Genomic DNA, 10,699 nt, shown 5'->3' with positions numbered 1-10,699 from the left:
AACCATTCTTCTCAACCCTCTCAACACTTCACTCCTCAGGTAACCCAGGTACTTTCTATCACCACAGATCAGTTTGCATTGTCTAGAGTTTTATCTACATAGAATCATATGTACTCTTTTTTGTCTAGTTTCTTTCACTCAGCTTAACGATTTTGGGACCCATCCATGTTGTTGCATGTATTGATAGTTCCTTTTTTCTTTTTGAAGATTTTATTTATTTATATGAGAGAGCAAGAGCGAGAGTGAGAGAGAGAGAGAGACAGCAGGGGGTGGGGCAAGGGGAGAGGGAGAAGCAGATTCCCCAGTGAGCAGGGTGTGGAACAAGAGCCTGATTCCAGGACCCTGGGATCATGACCTGAAGGGAAGGCAGATGCTTAACTGAGCCACCCAGGCACCCCTCAATAGTTCTTCCATTTTTGCTGCTATTATTTCACTTTACTTCGTTTCACATTTCACTTTATACTGAGTAGTATGTATATACCACAATTTGTTTATCCATTTATCTGTTGATGGACATTTGAGTTGTTTCCAGTTGGGAGCTATTACAGATAAAGCTGCTATAAACATTCATGCACAAATCTTTGCACCTGTGCCTCTTTTTGTCTTGGGTAATTTCCTAGAAGCTGAATGGATAGATCACATAGTAGGTGTGGTAAGTATATGTTTAACTTTTGAAGAAACTGCCAAATTTCTCCAGAGAGGTTGTACCATTTTACATTCCCATCAGCAATGTGTGAGAATTTCACGTTCTCCGTTTTATTGCTAGCACTTAATATGTTCAGTCTTTTTAATTTTAATGATTCTAACAGGTGTGTCGTAGTGCCTCATTGTGGTTTAATTTGTGTTTTCCTCATGACTAACGAAGGGGAACATCTTTTCATATGCTTATTTGCCATCTGTATATATATTTTTGGTGAAGTGTCCAAATCTTTTGCCCATTTTTAATTTGTTTATTTTCTTATTATTGATTTTGAGACTTCTTCATATATTCTGAAGAAACTCCTTCATCAAGTATATGCCCACGTTGTGGCTTGTCTTTTCAGTCTCTCTTAATAGTGGTTTTTGAAAAGTAAGTTTAATTTTTGATAAAGTCCAGTTTATCAATTTGTTCCTTTATGGAGCATTTTTTGGTGTCATATAAGATATCTTTGCCTAACCCAAGGTCACAGTTTCCCATGTTTCCTTCTAGAAATTCAAGAAATCTAAACTATATAGTTTTGAATTTATATTTAGGAATATGATTCATTTCGAGTTAATTTTTCTATATGGTATGAGGTATGGATTAAAGTTCTTTCATATGTATGTATGTGTTGTTTTGTTTTTGTTTTCTGCATGTGGACATCCAATTGTTCCAGCACAATCCATTGAAAAGATTATCTTTTCTCAACTAAATTGCCTTTGTCAAAAAATTAGTTGTCCATAAGAAAACAATTCCATTTATGATAGGATCAAAAATAATAAAATACTTAGGAATAAATGTAACCAAGGAGGTGCAAGACTTGTACATGGAAGGGGCGCCTGGGTAGCGCAGTCGTTAAAGCGTCTGCCTTTGGCTCAGGGCGTGATCCTGGCGATCCGGGATCGAGTCCCACATCAGGCTCTTCCGCTATGGGCCTGCTTCTTCCTCTCCCACTCCCCCTGCTGTGTTCCCTCTCTCGCTGGCTGTCTCTCTGTCACATAAATAAATAAAATCTTTAAAAAAAAAAAAAAGACTTGTACATGGAAAACTACTTAACATTGTTGAAATTCTACCCAAAGCAATACACAGATTCAATACAATCCCTATCAAAATGCCAATGGTATATTTTGCAGAAATTGAAAAGCCCATCTTAAAATTCATATAGAATTTCAAAGGATCCAGAATAACCAAAACAATATTGAAAAGGAAGAAAGTTGGAGAACTCACATTTCCCAATTTCAAAACTTACTACAAAGGTAAGTGGTGCTGGCATAAGGGTAAACATATGGACCATGGAATAGAATTCAGAATCCAGAAATAAACCCTCACATCAATGGTCAACTGATTTTCAACAAGGGTGCTGAGACCATTCAGTGGGGGAAAGAATAATCTCTTCAGTAAATAGTGCTGGGAAAAATGGATATCCACATGAAAAAGAATAAAGTTGGACCCTTACCTTGTGCTATATACAAAAATTAACTAAAAATGGATCAAAGATCAAAATGTTATAGCAAAAACTATGAAACTGTTAGAAGAAAATATAAGGGCAAATCTTCATGGCCTTGGATTTCGTGATGCTTTCTAAATATGACAAAAACACAAGCAACAGAAGAAAAAATGGATAAATACTACTTTATTAAAATTAAAAACTTCTGTGTATCAAAGACCACTATCAAGAGAGCAAAAAGGCAATCCACAGAATGGGAGAAAATATTTGCAAATGATATATTTGATAAAGGTTTAATATCCAGAATATATAAAGAACTTCTGCAACTCAACTACTAAAAGGCAACTCTTAAAAACAGAGCAGGGGTGCCTGGGTGGCTCAGTTGGTTAAGCATCCAACTCGATTTCAGCTCAGGTCATGACCTCAGGGTTGTGAGATCGAGCCCACATAGGGCTCAGTGCTCAATGTAGAATCTGCTTGGGATTCTCTTTCCCTCTTCTTCTGCCCCTCCCTTCACCCCCTCCCCCGCTCGCTCGTGCTCTAAATAAATAAATTGATTAATTAATTAATTAAGTCTTTAAAAGAAACCAGAGCAAATTATTTAAATAGACATTTCTACAAAGAAAAGATACAGATGGCCAATAGACACATGAAAAAATGCTCAATATCATTACTCATCATGGAAATGAAAATCAAAACCACAATGATGATACCATTTCACTTCTAATAGGATGGCTATAATTTTTTTAAAAGGAAAAGAATAGTTGGGGAGGATGTGGAGAAATTGAAACCCAGGTATGTTACTGGTGAGCATATACAATGATGCCTTTGCTGGAAAACGGTCTGGTGATTCCTCAAAAAGTTAAACATAGAACTGCCTTACCTTATGACCCAGCAATTCCACTCCTAGGTATATGCCCTGAAGTATCAAAAACAGGGACTCAAACAGACAGTTGTACATCAGTGTTCACAATATTAATGCAGCATTATTCACAACAGCCAAAAGGTAGAAACAACATAAGTGTCCATTGACAGATGAATGGATAAATAATATGCTATACCCATATAATGGGATATTATTCAGCTATAAAAAGGAATGAAGTCCTGATACATGCTACAACATGAAGAAAACTTGGAAACATGCTAAGTGAAATGAAACAGACATAAAAGGACAAATATTGGGGCACCTGGGTGACTCAGTCGGTTAAGTGTCTGCCTTCAGCTCAGGTCATGATCTCAGGGTCCTGGGATCGAGCCCCACGTTGGGCTTCCTGCTCAGCATGGAGTCTGCCTCTCCCTCTGCCCCTCCCCCTGCTCCTTCCCTCTCTCTCACACTCTCTAGCACTCTCTCTCTCACTCTCTCAAATAAATTTATTCGAGAAAGAGAGTAAGAGAAATATTTATTCGAGAGAGAGAGTGCATGCATGAGTAGAGTAAGGGGTAGGGGGAGAGGGAAAAGCAGACTCCATGCTGAGCAGGGAGTCCAACCTGAGGCTCCATCCCAGGACCCTGGGATCATGACCTGAGCTAAAGGCAGACGCTTAACCGACTGAGTCACTCAGGTGACCCCAAATAAAATCTTTTTTTAAAAAAGGACAAATATTGTATGATTCTACTTATATGAAATATCTAGAATAGTCAAATTCATAGAGAAAGTAGATTAAAGGTTAGCATGGACTGGGAGAAGGAGAGAATTGGGGAATTATTGCTTAATGAGTACAGAATTTGTTTGAGATGGTGAAAAATTCTGGAACTAGAGGTGATGATTGCACAACATTGTGATGACACAGTTTTAAAAAGAATGCCACATAGGGTCTCCTGCGTGGCTTAGTTGGTTAAGCATCCAGTTTTTTATTTCGGCTCAGGTCATGATCTCAGGGTCATGAGATCAAGCCCTGCATCAGGCTCCATGCTTAGTCCAGAGTCTGCTTGTTCCTCTCCCTCTGCTCCTACACCCACTTGCATGCGTGCATGCTCTCTCTCTCTAAAATAAATAAAATCTTAAATAAAAAAAAAAAAAGAATACCACATAGATGCAAGTGTCCTTCTCATCACATCACATTAGGGGGTTCATGATATCAACATGACAAAATGGTGATGTTAGTCTTGATGACTTGTTAAGGTAACGTTTGCCAGATTTCTGCCTTTAAAGTTCAAATATGATTCCCTTTCTATATTCCTTGGAAGCAAGATTACAAGTGCAGCACACCCTCAAAGTGGAGAAGTGTTTAAGCACCACCTCCTATAAGGAAGAATATCTATCTACATTATTTGGAATTCTTCTGTAAAGATTTGTTTCTACTCCACCATTCAGTTATATTTTCTGTCATTTATCTATATCAATATAGACACACCTGTATTTATTTTACACTTTGGATTTTACCCTAATACTGTACTATTTTATTGCTCAAGTTATTCCATTTGGCTATTGGGGAACTCGTTCAGGTTGACTCCCCCAACCCTTTGAAACTTCTTTTCTTTCTGGTATCACAAGATGCTCCAGACTTATTTTGTATTTTTCTTGCCCCCAGCTCTAAAATCAGACATTTCTCTGGGGATCGTTGGTTGCTTTTTTTGCAGAATGGTATTTTGAAACCAAAAGCTGAGCACAAGGTGTGACTAGTCCTACGGGGATGTCAGTGCTTCTAGGTCCGCTCAGTGGACAGCCCTAGGTAATATGTATGCATACTAATTTCATGTATACACACATTTCTTTTTTTTTTAAGGGAGGTTTTCATTTTTTTAAAAGATCTTATTTATTTATTTGACAGAGAGAGACAGCGAGAGAGGGAACACAAGCAGGGGGAGTGGGAGAGGAAGAAGCAGGCTCCTAGCGGAGGAGCCTGATGTGGGGCTCGATCCCAGAGCACTGGGATCACGCCCTGAGCCGCAGGCAGAAGCTTAACGACCAAGCCACCCAGGCGCCCCTGTTCTATACCTTTTTAAAATAGCATTTTTATAATTTCAGACTTACAGAAAAGTACATAGAATTTCTGCTTACTTTAGTCCAGATTCTCCAAATGTTAGCATTGACCACATTTACTTTGTTATTCTCTCTATCGTTATTTTTTTCTGTTCCATTTGAGGATAATTTGCAGGCATAATGCCTCATTACTCCTAAATATTTCAGTGTATATTTCCCATAAACAAGGACATTCTCTCCCATAAGCACAGTACCATTATCAAAATCAAGAAACTAACATTGATATGGTACTATTATCTAATCTAGAAACCTTATTCAAATTTCACCAATTGTCCCCCAAATGTTCTTTATAGAAAGAGAAAAAAAAATGTTTTTTTCTGTCCAGAATCACATATTGCATTAAAAAAATTAGTTGTCCATTCAAAAATAATTAAAACAGAAGTTTATAAATTGGGAAGGGAAAGCCTATTGCCCCTGATCCTATTCCCCAAAGACAAATATGGTTGATAGCCTTTATATAAATCCTTCTAGAATTTCTTTCAATGCATATACCAACACACAACACACATATATGTTATACACTTAAACAAAAATATGATATACATAGTATCTACAATTTGTTTCTAGTTAATATTTCATTTTTTATACATCATTTTTTTAAAGTTTGCATGTTTTGATTAATTATACCTTATTTAATTAATAAATCCCATACTGATGGACACATAGTGTTTCCAAATTTTAACTATTGCAAAAACAAGCTGTAATAAACATCTTCATGTCATTTATCTTTGAGCATCCATGCAATTATTTCTAAAAGTAGTTTTCTAGACATACAATTGTTCATTAATTTTATACATTTTATAAATATATCTTGAATCCAGTGTCTTTCCATTTTTACCACTCTTGGATTTTTTTTTTTTTAGAGAGGGAGAAGGGGAGAAAAAACTTTTTTTTAAGATTTTATTATTTATTTATTAGAGTGAGAGCACAAGCAAGCAGGGGGAGGGAGAGGGACAAGTAGACTCCGCACTCAGCATGGAGCCTGACATGAGGCTTGATCTCACGACCCTGAGATCGTGACTTGAACTGAAATCAAGAGTGGGACACTTGACAACTGAGCCACCCAGGCACCCCTACCACTCTTGCTTTCTTTTAGTCCCTCTTTATTCCCTGCTTTCATTAATAGCCTTCTAACTCTCCCTGCCTCCAGATTTGCCCAACTCCATTCCATCCTACCACTGCTGCCAGATCCAGTCACTCTTCTGCTTAAAACCGCCCAACACTTTCAAGACCATTTATCGAGCATGGAACTCAAACTCTTCATGATCTACATTTCTCTTTGTAACTCTCAATGTTTGGTCACCATGAACTTCAGTCTCATTGAATTTAAGTCACACTGTCTCACCTGTATGCCTTTGTGCAAACTGTTTCCTTTGCTTGGCATATCATCCTCTTTAACTTTTATTCATCCTTCCAGACTTAGCTCAGAAATCACTTTCTCCAGAGGCTTACCCTGGCCTGCCCACAGAGTGGAGCTCGCAGAGCATCCTTTGCATATCTCTAGCATGGCCCTTGTCTCACTGTTTTATAATTGTTTACTTCTTTCTCTCTCTCCAAACAGACTGGGAATATATGCATCTATATATAAGACGTGTGTGTGTGTGTGTGTGTGTGTGCGCGCGCGCGTGTGTATGTATATATGTGTGTGTGTGTGTGTGTGTGTGTGTCTTCACTTTGGAATTACTGTTCTAGCCACTAGATATATAACAAGGAGAAAGATAAAGTTCTGGCTCTCATGGATTTTTTGTTCCCCGGGATTCTAGTGGGGCAGTTGTATCTAAGCTCCCACTGTATCCCAGGCACAGAGCTACATGGGATGCAGGGAGGTACAAAGATATAAGAGATATTATCTATCCTTTAAAAAGCCTGTGACCTAACAGGGGAATCCATATGTATATACAACTACACACGCTATAAAGCAGAATATGTGATCATTTCAGAAACATTAATTCACCCAGTCAACAAGTAATTGAGTACCAACTGTATATGGTTAACAGATATGGCTCTTGCCTTGAAGGCACTTCCAGGATAGTAGGAGAAAAAGACACTTTAAAAAAAAATCTCACAAATAAGTATACAACCATTAAGTACATTACTGTCATAAAAGACAAAACACCAGGAACTATGAGAGCATGTAATTTGGGAAGGCTTCCCTGAGGAAATATGGATTGCTGTGGGAACACAGAGAAAAGAGAGGTCAGGTTAATTCAGACAGATTTCCAGATGAACAGATATTTGAATGAGCCTAAAACAATGTGAAGATTTTGTCCTGCAGAGGTGGAGGGGAGGGAAATTCCAGGCAGAGGGAAACCATCAGTAAAGACATCAATGTGGTCCAATGTGATTGAAGGGGAAGAGTGAATGGGACATAAAAAGGGATGGTGAGGAAAAGAGGAGGTTGTGAGGAAAAGCTGGAAAGATGGATTGAAGCTTCCATACAAGAATTCAGACTTTATTTTATAAGCTAGTAGTTTCCTCAAGCAATAAGCAGATCCACTGAATTAGAATCTCAGAGAGTATTTGGTGGGTGAAATGAAGATAGGCCATTGCATGAAGTTGCCACCAGAGGGTACCATAGGAGAAGGTCTACCTGAGAAATTATTGAGCACTTCCTTTGTGCCAAATATATATTTCCTGGGGTAACTGTGATGCTCCCTCAGCCAGCCATAGGGACCCCTGCTTTATACAATGGAGAATCATCAGAGGCTTTTGGGCAGGAGAGAAACAACGATCAACCCCATATTTTATAATTCTGGGGGCAGAATAAAGGGATGGAAAGTCACAGGCAGGGAGATTAGTTGGTAGTCCCTATTGCAGTGGGACAGGAAAGAGATAAGGATTTCTGGAATAGGGCAACAGCTATGGGATAAGAAGACAGTTGTGAGACAATTTTCAGAGGTGGAACTAACAGGACATTGTGACCAATTGGATATAGGGCTACAAAGGGAAAGGGAGGGGAAAAGATGAAGGTCTCAGGCCTGGGTGATTAAGACCATGATGTTATGATAGCAAGATGCGATGGCCATAGCTGCAAATCTGAACACAGGAGAGAACAGCTTTGTCTGGGTTGTTGAGAAGAGTTTGGTTTTGAAACCAATGACTGATATGACCTAATGGGGCTAAAACCAGAACTCAGAGCTGGGTCTTCTATTCTCACTCTAAGCACCCTTTTGAATATATGAATTGTAATTTTTTGGAAGTTTTCTTCTGCTCCTTGCATCATTCATGTTTTTTATTGTCTAGGGCTTTCATGCTAGAGCTTTCCTCAAATGTCCAGTGATCCTTTGTTGGGGAGTCCAAGTAACTAAGCTGTGGACTTCAGGAGGAAAGAGAAACACCTAAAGTGTCTGTATCTAAGGTCATTGTATTATGCAGAGTTCTTCAGGGAAACAGAACCAGTAGGGAACAATGGATGGATGGATGGATGGATGGATGGATGGATGGATGGATGGATGGTTGGTTGGTTGGATGGAGATAGAGGCATACCTAGTTTTATTGTACTTTGCTTTATTGCACTCCACAGATACTGCATTTTTGACAAATTGAAGATTTGTGGGAATCCTGGTGCCATTTTTTCCAACAACATTTGCTCACTTGGTGTCTCTGTGCCACGTTTTGGTAATTCTCATAATATTCCAATTTTTTCATTATTATTATTTGTTATGGTGATCTGTGATCAATCATCTTTAATTACTATTGTTATTTTGGGGGGTGTTACAAACAGCCCCCATATAAAATCACAAAATTAAATGTTGTGTGTGTTCTGACTGCTCTACTGACCAGCCATTCCCTCTTTTCTCTACCTCTCCTTGGGCCTCCCTATTCCTTGAGACACGATAGAATTGAAATAAAGCCAGTTAGGAACCTTACAATGGTCTCTAAGTGTTCAAGGGAAAGCAAGAGTTGCACATCTCTCACTTTTTTTTTTTTTTTAATTTTTAGAGAGAGAGAGAGAGAGCAAGCGGGAGGCAGGGGCAGAGGGAGAGGGAGAATCTTGAGCAGGCTCCATGCTAGGCATGGAGCCTGACATGGGGCTCAATCTCATGACCTGAGATCATGACGTGAGCTGAAATCAAGAGTCAGATGCCTATCCGACTGAGCCACCCAGGCCTTCCAAATATAGCCACCCAAGGCTCTCCAAACATATCTCTCACTTTAAATCAAAAGCTAGAAATGGTTAAGCTTAAGTGAGGAACACATGTCAAAAGCCAAGATAGGCTGAAAGATAGGCCTCTTATGCCAAACACTTAGCCAAGTTGTGAATTCAAAGAAGAGTTCTTGAAATGAAAAGTGCTACTCCAGTGAACACGGAAATGATAAGAAAGCAAAATAGCCTTATTGCTGTTAGTGTTAGTGGTCTGGATAGATCAAACCAGTTACAACATTTCCACAAACCAAAGCCTAATCCAGAGCAAGGCCTTCACTCTCCTCAATTCTTTGAAGGCTGAGAGAGGTGAGGAAGCTGTAGAAGAAAAATTTATAGCTAGAAGAGGTTGGTTAATGAGGTTTAAGGAAAAAAGCTATCTCGATAACATAAAAGTGCAAGGTGAAGCAGCAGGTGCTGATGTAGAAGCCTCAGCAAGTTAGCCAGAAGATCCAGCTAAGACAGATAAAGGTAGCTACACTAAAGAACAGATTTTCGTTGTAGGTGAAACAGCCTTATATTGGAAGAAGATGCCATCTAGGACTTCCATAGCTAGAGGGCATCAAATGCTACAGAGAAATCCTTTGTGAAAAGATGAGTCAATCAGTGTGGCAAACTTCATGGTTGTCTTATTTTAAGAAATTGCCCCAGCCGCCCCAGCCTTCAGCAACCACGACCCTGATCACTCATCAACCATCAACATCAAGGTAAGACCCTCCACCAACAAAAAAGATTATGGCTTGCTGAAAGCTCAGATGATGGTTAGCATTTTTTTAGCAATAAAATATTTTATAATTAAGGTATGTACGTTGTTTTTTTTAGACACTATGCTATTGCACATAATAGACTGCAATATAGTGTAAATGTGACTTTCATATGCACTGAGAAGCCAAAAAATTCATTTGACCCGCTTTATTGCAATGCTTGTTTTACTGGAAGCAAACCTGCAATATCTCCGAGCTTTGCCTGTATAGATATATAGGTAGAGGTCAAAGTAGAGACACAGACAGAAACAGAGATAGAGATACTATGATAAATTGGCTCATGCAATTATGAAGGCTGAGAAATCCCACAATCTGCTATCTGCAAGCTTGGAGACTCAAGAAAGTTGGTAGTGTAATTCATTGAGTCCAAAGGCCTGAGAATCATGGGAGGCAATGGTTAAAATCCAATCCAAAGGCTAGAGAAGATGTGAAAATGAGATGTCCCAACTCCAGCAGGCAGATTTAACACAGGCAAACAAGGACAAATTCCTCTGTTCTCTGCCTTTTGTCCTATTCAGGCCTGCAACAGATTGGATGATGCTCACTCACATTGGGGAGAGCAACCTTCACTGAGTTTACTGATTCAAATGCTAATCTCATCCAGAAACACCCTCAGGAACACACCCAGAAATAATATTTAATCTGGACATCCTGTGGCCAGTCAAGTTGACTCATAAAATTA

The sequence above is a fragment of the Ursus americanus genome, chromosome 35, assembly GCF_024610735.1.
Source record: "Ursus americanus isolate L20-20 chromosome 35, mUrsAme1.1.p, whole genome shotgun sequence".
Classification (NCBI taxonomy): domain Eukaryota; kingdom Metazoa; phylum Chordata; class Mammalia; order Carnivora; family Ursidae; genus Ursus; species Ursus americanus.
The sequence above is the reverse complement of the archived record's forward strand: the minus strand, read 5'-3'. Positions refer to the sequence as shown.